The sequence below is a fragment of the Lampetra fluviatilis genome, chromosome 3 (genome assembly GCF_964198595.1).
Source record: "Lampetra fluviatilis chromosome 3, kcLamFluv1.1, whole genome shotgun sequence".
NCBI lineage: Eukaryota > Metazoa > Chordata > Hyperoartia > Petromyzontiformes > Petromyzontidae > Lampetra > Lampetra fluviatilis.
Window position 1 is genome coordinate 30760945 of NC_136277.1, and position 7411 is coordinate 30768355.

The following is a 7411-nucleotide window of genomic DNA, read 5'->3' on the forward strand; positions in this document are numbered from 1 at the left end:
TCGGTCACCCCGTGCCCTTATAAAGCTCAACGTTCATCCTGCAAAGTCCCATCACAAGGGAGAAACTCAAACAAATAGACAAACAAAAAATGTGCAAGGTATTGAAACGGCTGTACGCCGTATGGACCTGAAAACTCAATTTGGACAAGAATACGGGGTAAACCGTATGGGTTGACAGGTACGAGGCATAGCACAGGACAACAATGTCAGCTGTAGCACCGATGTAGCAGCCTATGACATCGGGTTTTTATCCTAGAACGTTCCAGACGGCTCAAACCTTTGCTTTAAGCCACTGACCTCTCACGAGAGGGTGGGCGAACTGCTGAAGATTTGGCCATGGTTACAGCTAATTTTAATGCGGGACAAAACACATTCCCTAGTTGAATTAAAATACGTGTTTTATTGTTTCTTTGCGCAAACTGTCATTTGTTGAGTATCTTACGTGTCAAATTGTTGTTTTCACAGTCTTTTTCGTAATGGAGGATATTAAAATGAAAACGCTTAGCCCATAAATAAACATTTAACCATGTTGAGGTCCACTGACCTTCAAACAATGATCTTGCTGTATATACTGTATTCTTCAAGCCATTAACTTAATTCCAGCAAACACAATTTATATTGATAAATTCAATTTGTAATAAGTAATATTTAAAAATACTTTTTAAAAAACACGCTTTAATGAAATGTACCGTACGAGTAATGGCAGAACTCCACGACTCCAGGAAGTGGCCCCGAGGCTTGCCATAACGTAAGGGGGGCCGTGGTGATTTACAGCCAACGTCAGTTGAGCGTCGACAATTAGACCCAAGCCGAAATATAACATATAAAAAAGATTGTTGAAAAATATTTGTTTTTAATGATAGAATATAGTATTGTCATCAGTATGATATAAGTATACCAAGTTTGCAGTCGATACCATATTGGGAAGTAATTAAGATTATTATGCAGGAAGGCACCACTCAGACTCTTCTGTGTTAAGCAACTTTAATCTCTAAACAAAATGATAACACTCTAATATGCAAACTCTTATGATAGGAATCTCAACACAGTCCTCCTGGAGATGTCCTCCTCATTGATCCGCACATTTAACCCTCAATGATCAAATTTGTTAAACTGGGTAACAACAATCGGTTTATTCCTCAGAGGAAAGCGAGCATTCACAGCGATGGGAAAACGTCCTTAAAAATCAATGTGACAATATTCATACAAACAGTAATAAAGGAACATGTGCCTAAAGCAAGAGTAGTTATCAATTAATTCATTGGCAAAATTATGCAATTAACGAAAACGAATGACTAAAATACTTCTACACAATCGTATTCATGTAACTCGACGGGCAGCAATGCTTTTCATGATCAGCTGATATTTAACGCACCACCTTGGAATGGCAACCCTTCTTGAAACACAAAGATAACTTTCGATTTAAAGCTTTCGTGACTGCAGGGATTCATCTTCTTGGTTCTTTCGGTAAAGTCACGTAGAAGGGAAGTAATAAAATAATAAAAATAAAACATAATAAAACAATTCTCACGACGTTTCGGCCACAACGCAAGCAGCCATCCTCAGGCGAAGAATGAAACACCCCAAGCTTGGAGCGTATATTTAAGCTGGGTTAGAGGGGGGGAGGTGGGAAGAAGAGCGCCTAAACAAAATAATTTGCATATCAAGAGGAATTCAGCATATGGAAAATGCGTAGGAGGTGGGCGGGGGGGGTTCCAAATCAATACTATGCCCGTGCATTATGCAGGATTAGCAGCATCAAAGGGGGGGGGGAAGGGGGGGGAGCATTAACAAAGGAAAGGAATGTTAATAGTATGTAGCTGTAGTTACTAAACAACCACGTAAAAAACTACAGTATAAACTGCATGACAAACTAAAGTATAAACTACATAGCATCATCAGTAAACTTACTATACTCTACAATAAGCTGAGTTACTAACAGTAAGTAATACATGAAAAATTCTACGTTGTAAAAAATTATATAATAAGCTTCCATCTAAACTTTATTCTCTTACATCACACGCGTCTATACCGTACTATATACTTCCATAGGCAAAACCAACATTAAATTACATACTGTATTGCTATAAACCACCCTATACCTTATACATTTTTAATATAACACTATGTATTATTCTACCCACCCTAATGTGTATCAAAATGGTTTATTACGTCCTTCCAGTGATTGCTAAGCCAGAATCCATCTTCTCGGTTAAAATTGTCTCTGTGTTTGTAAATGTGGATCGCCTCATGTACGAATCTCTCATGATAGCCAGATGGCTTGCAGAGAACCTCTGTCTTGGAGAAGTCAATGTCATGTGAGCCCACTGAGTTGTAACAGTGATCTGCCACGGCTGAGGTGTTTGTCCTACAGTGTTTCAGGTCAGCTTTATGTTCACGGATGCGGTCCGAGACATGTCGTTTGGTTTCCCCAATGTAACTGCTACCACAGAGGCAACTTAGTTTGTAGACACCAGGGTACTGTATGTCTGGAACCACATCTTTTACAGACGGTACCAGATCACGGATTTTATGTACTGTGTTGAATCGGACCTGGATCTTGTGTTTAATCAGGATTTTGGAGATCTTTTTTGTGACCCCAGCAATGTAGGGTAAGGTGATGGTCTTGAAAGGCTCCTCAACAGGATCTTTCTTGGTGGTTGGAGTGATGGCTTTGCGGATTGTGTAGTCGGAGTAACCATTAGCCTTAAGAGCTTGGCGTACGTGTTTGAGTTCACTGGAAATGTGTTCATGGTCGGAGATGCATTGGGCTCTATGATATAGAGTCTTGATGAGAGAATTCTTCTGGGATGGATGGTGGTGGGAATCCGGTTTTAGATAAGCATCCGTGTGGGTGGCTTTCCTGTAGACAGAGTGGCTCATTGAACCATCAGGTCTCCTTTTGATTAGGACATCCAAAAAGGGTAGCTTGCCATCATTTTCGACTTCCATGGTGAATCTGATGGCTGGGTGTATGGAATTGATATGGTCGAGAAATTGGTCTAGAGCAGGCCGGCCATGTGGCCAGATGACAAAAGTGTCGTCTACGTACCTCTTCCATAAGGTCGGGCGTAGAGTCGCAGTCTGGATGGCGTCCGTCTCAAATTTCTCCATGAAGATGTTGGCTACAACCGGAGATAAGGGGGAGCCCATTGGGGTGCCCTCAATTTGCTTGTAGAAGGTTCCATTCCAGGTGAAGTATGTATTGGTTAAGCAGTGTCTCACCAGGGGGGGTACCCCAGCATTCAGTCCTTGATGAACCTTGAAACCTTCTGCAGCCAGGCCACCAAGATTGTACGGCTTGCCAAAGATACATAAAGAAGATACACCTCTTCGTCCCATTGTCTCTACTATCAACTCCCCGACTTACAAACTGGCTCGTTTTTTGTCCGAAATCCTACGGCCTTTCACTGGAAAAACCACCTCTGCAGTACTAAACTCTACTGACCTGGTATCAACAATCAAGGGGATTGCCCTGTCCCCAGACGACCTGCTTGTCAGTTTTGATGTGGTTTCCTTGTTCACCAAGGTGCCTGTGCCTGACACCATCGCAATCATTGAAGACTTGGTTCATCAAGGACTGAATGCTGGGGTACCCCCCCTGGTGAGACACTGCTTAACCAATACATACTTCACCTGGAATGGAACCTTCTACAAGCAAATTGAGGGCACCCCAATGGGCTCCCCCTTATCTCCGGTTGTAGCCAACATCTTCATGGAGAAATTTGAGACGGACGCCATCCAGACTGCGACTCTACGCCCGACCTTATGGAAGAGGTACGTAGACGACACTTTTGTCATCTGGCCACATGGCCGGCCTGCTCTAGACCAATTTCTCGACCATATCAATTCCATACACCCAGCCATCAGATTCACCATGGAAGTCGAAAATGATGGCAAGCTACCCTTTTTGGATGTCCTAATCAAAAGGAGACCTGATGGTTCAATGAGCCACTCTGTCTACAGGAAAGCCACCCACACGGATGCTTATCTAAAACCGGATTCCCACCACCATCCATCCCAGAAGAATTCTCTCATCAAGACTCTATATCATAGAGCCCAATGCATCTCCGACCATGAACACATTTCCAGTGAACTCAAACACGTACGCCAAGCTCTTAAGGCTAATGGTTACTCCGACTACACAATCCGCAAAGCCATCACTCCAACCACCAAGAAAGATCCTGTTGAGGAGCCTTTCAAGACCATCACCTTACCCTACATTGCTGGGGTCACAAAAAAGATCTCCAAAATCCTGATTAAACACAAGATCCAGGTCCGATTCAACACAGTACATAAAATCCGTGATCTGGTACCGTCTGTAAAAGATGTGGTTCCAGACATACAGTACCCTGGTGTCTACAAACTAAGTTGCCTCTGTGGTAGCAGTTACATTGGGGAAACCAAACGACATGTCTCGGACCGCATCCGTGAACATAAAGCTGACCTGAAACACTGTAGGACAAACACCTCAGCCGTGGCAGATCACTGTTACAACTCAGTGGGCTCACATGACATTGACTTCTCCAAGACAGAGGTTCTCTGCAAGCCATCTGGCTATCATGAGAGATTCGTACATGAGGCGATCCACATTTACAAACACAGAGACAATTTTAACCGAGAAGATGGATTCTGGCTTAGCAATCACTGGAAGGACGTAATAAACCATTTTGATACACATTAGGGTGGGTAGAATAATACATAGTGTTATATTAAAAATGTATAAGGTATAGGGTGGTTTATAGCAATACAGTATGTAATTTAATGTTGGTTTTGCCTATGGAAGTATATAGTACGGTATAGACGCGTGTGATGTAAGAGAATAAAGTTTAGATGGAAGCTTATTATATAATTTTTTACAACGTAGAATTTTTCATGTATTACTTACTGTTAGTAACTCAGCTTATTGTAGAGTATAGTAAGTTTACTGATGATGCTATGTAGTTTATACTTTAGTTTGTCATGCAGTTTATACTGTAGTTTTTTACGTGGTTGTTTAGTAACTACAGCTACATACTATTAACATTCCTTTCCTTTGTTAATGCTCCCCCCCTTTCCCCCCCCCCTTTGATGCTGCTAATCCTGCATAATGCACGGGCATAGTATTGATTTGGAACCCCCCCCGCCCACCTCCTACGCATTTTCCATATGCTGAATTCCTCTTGATATGCAAATTATTTTGTTTAGGCGCTCTTCTTCCCACCTCCCCCCCTCTAACCCAGCTTAAATATACGCTCCAAGCTTGGGGTGTTTCATTCTTCGCCTGAGGATGGCTGCTTGCGTTGTGGCCGAAACGTCGTGAGAATTGTTTTATTATGTTTTATTTTTATTATTTTATTACTTCCCTTCTACGTGACTTTACCGAAAGAACCAAGAAGACAAAGATAACTTTTTGGAACAATCTTATTAGTCCCGATATGCGTGTTATGTGTGTGTGTCTTCTTTGCCACTTGTTGACTTGGCGGCTTACGCGGTACGGCGTTCCTTGTGCTGAAAAAACCTCGGGTTCTCAGCAGGAGCTGCTGGGAGGGTGTATGTGTGTGTATACCTGTGTGTGTACGTGTGTGTGTATTGAACACACGGCGCTCTTGCCTGTGCCAACACTCTTCCTCTTCTTGGTTCTTTCGGTAAAGTCACGTAGAAGGGGAATCATAAAATAATACAAATTTAACAATACAATTATCACGACGTTTCGATTGCAACACAAGCAATCATCATCAGGTGTGAAACCCACAGCAAGACATTTTTAAAAAAGTGGCGTTTTTTTCTTAACGTCAGCACCACGGACAGCAACTGGCGGTTGTTCAGACGGACGAGTCCATCTATGCTCGGAACGGAGGAGGGGGCAGAGAAAGAGAATGGAATGCGGTCTGAAAGTCACCGTAAGCGTGAACACAATCAATTAAGACCCGAAATGGTGTATCAAATCCTTCCAATGATTGCTAAGCCAGAATCCATCTTCTCGGTTGAAATTGTATTATTTCCCTTCTACGTGACTTTACCGAAAGAACCAATAATATGAATCCCTGCAGTCACGAAAGCTTTAAATCGAAATGTACTCTTCCTCTTGGCGTTTCCAGCTCTCCCCACTGCTGGTTGGTTGAGTTGGCACGATGCTCGCCGTCGGCGGTGCGCGATGATTCCGTCGTCAGATAGCGCTCGCAACTCGTCCGCTGGTCGCTGTCCCTCACTCTTGTCTTGGTTCCCAGCTGGTGCTTGTCGGTGTGTGTGTGGGTCGAACCCACGACGCTCTTGCCGGCGCTGACACTCTTGCTCACAGGTGGCTGGTTAGGCTCTTTCCCCTGCTCTGTGCTCTTTTTAAATCCTTTATATTAAGTTCGCTTGCTTGCGTGCGTGCTTGCGTGCTTGCTTGCTTACGACCGTGCAAATCTTTCGATCGTTTTTTAACCCACTTCCCGTGATCCAATCGAGCTGACATTTTCCACACAGACTCGTTGTGCGTGACAATTAATTTTCGTGAACATTTTTTTCAAAAATTTTACACTGTTTAGGGGGAAATAAATAAATATTTAATTACCAATTGCTTAATGCTGGCAGACAATCATCTGACCCATAGGTGGCAGCCATCTCAAGCCAGAGGACGAGAGGACTCTAGCCGCCACGTATATAAAGGATTTATAGTGAAAAACTTTGTTTTTACGGGTTAATTTTTTTATCGTGCACCTGCCAGCTTCACACGGACACCCGCCCTTACTTCAGGGCTACGCTGGCTCAGGCTCTTTCCACTGCTCCAGTCTCTCTCCTTTGACGTGCAGCTGCCGGCTTCGCACTGGCATTCAGTAATGCCTCTGCCACCCTTCCTTCAGGGCTTCGCCTTGTGTCGTTGCTCAACTTCCGTGCTCTCCGCCCCTTCCTCCAAGAGGGCTCCTGCTGTGAGCTGCTCGTCGCTGGCTGGTTCACTCACTCTCACAACTTGTAAATTGTATTCGCACACCTCTTACACAACTCTGACAGCTTAGTACAATACAACTTATCGCAATCATTGACTCTGCAAGCGACTCAAAACATCAGGATAAATGTAGAGTACAACTTTCAGCGATATTCTGTCGCTCCATGCCGAACTCAGCACCTAGCATCACCTCGCCCTTCTTTTGTTGATCTCGAGGCCATGCCCCGGAGCCTGCCCGCCGCAGTACTGACTTGCATGATCTGTGTCCTTGCTTAAGTGTGAAATTCTCTCCCCTCTCTGCGCGTCTCTTGCGAGAGAAAAAAAACAGATGCCCTCTGACACCGTTCTCCTCCCGTGGCCGCTGCCCCCCCCCTTTTGACCTTTGATTGGCTGCTTTCGATCACCATGTTTCTGTTTTTGTTTGAATTCCCCCCCCCCCCTCTGCCTTCGTGGTGTTTGCTATATCGAGGGGAGACGCCCTTAAATATATATTTTATTGCT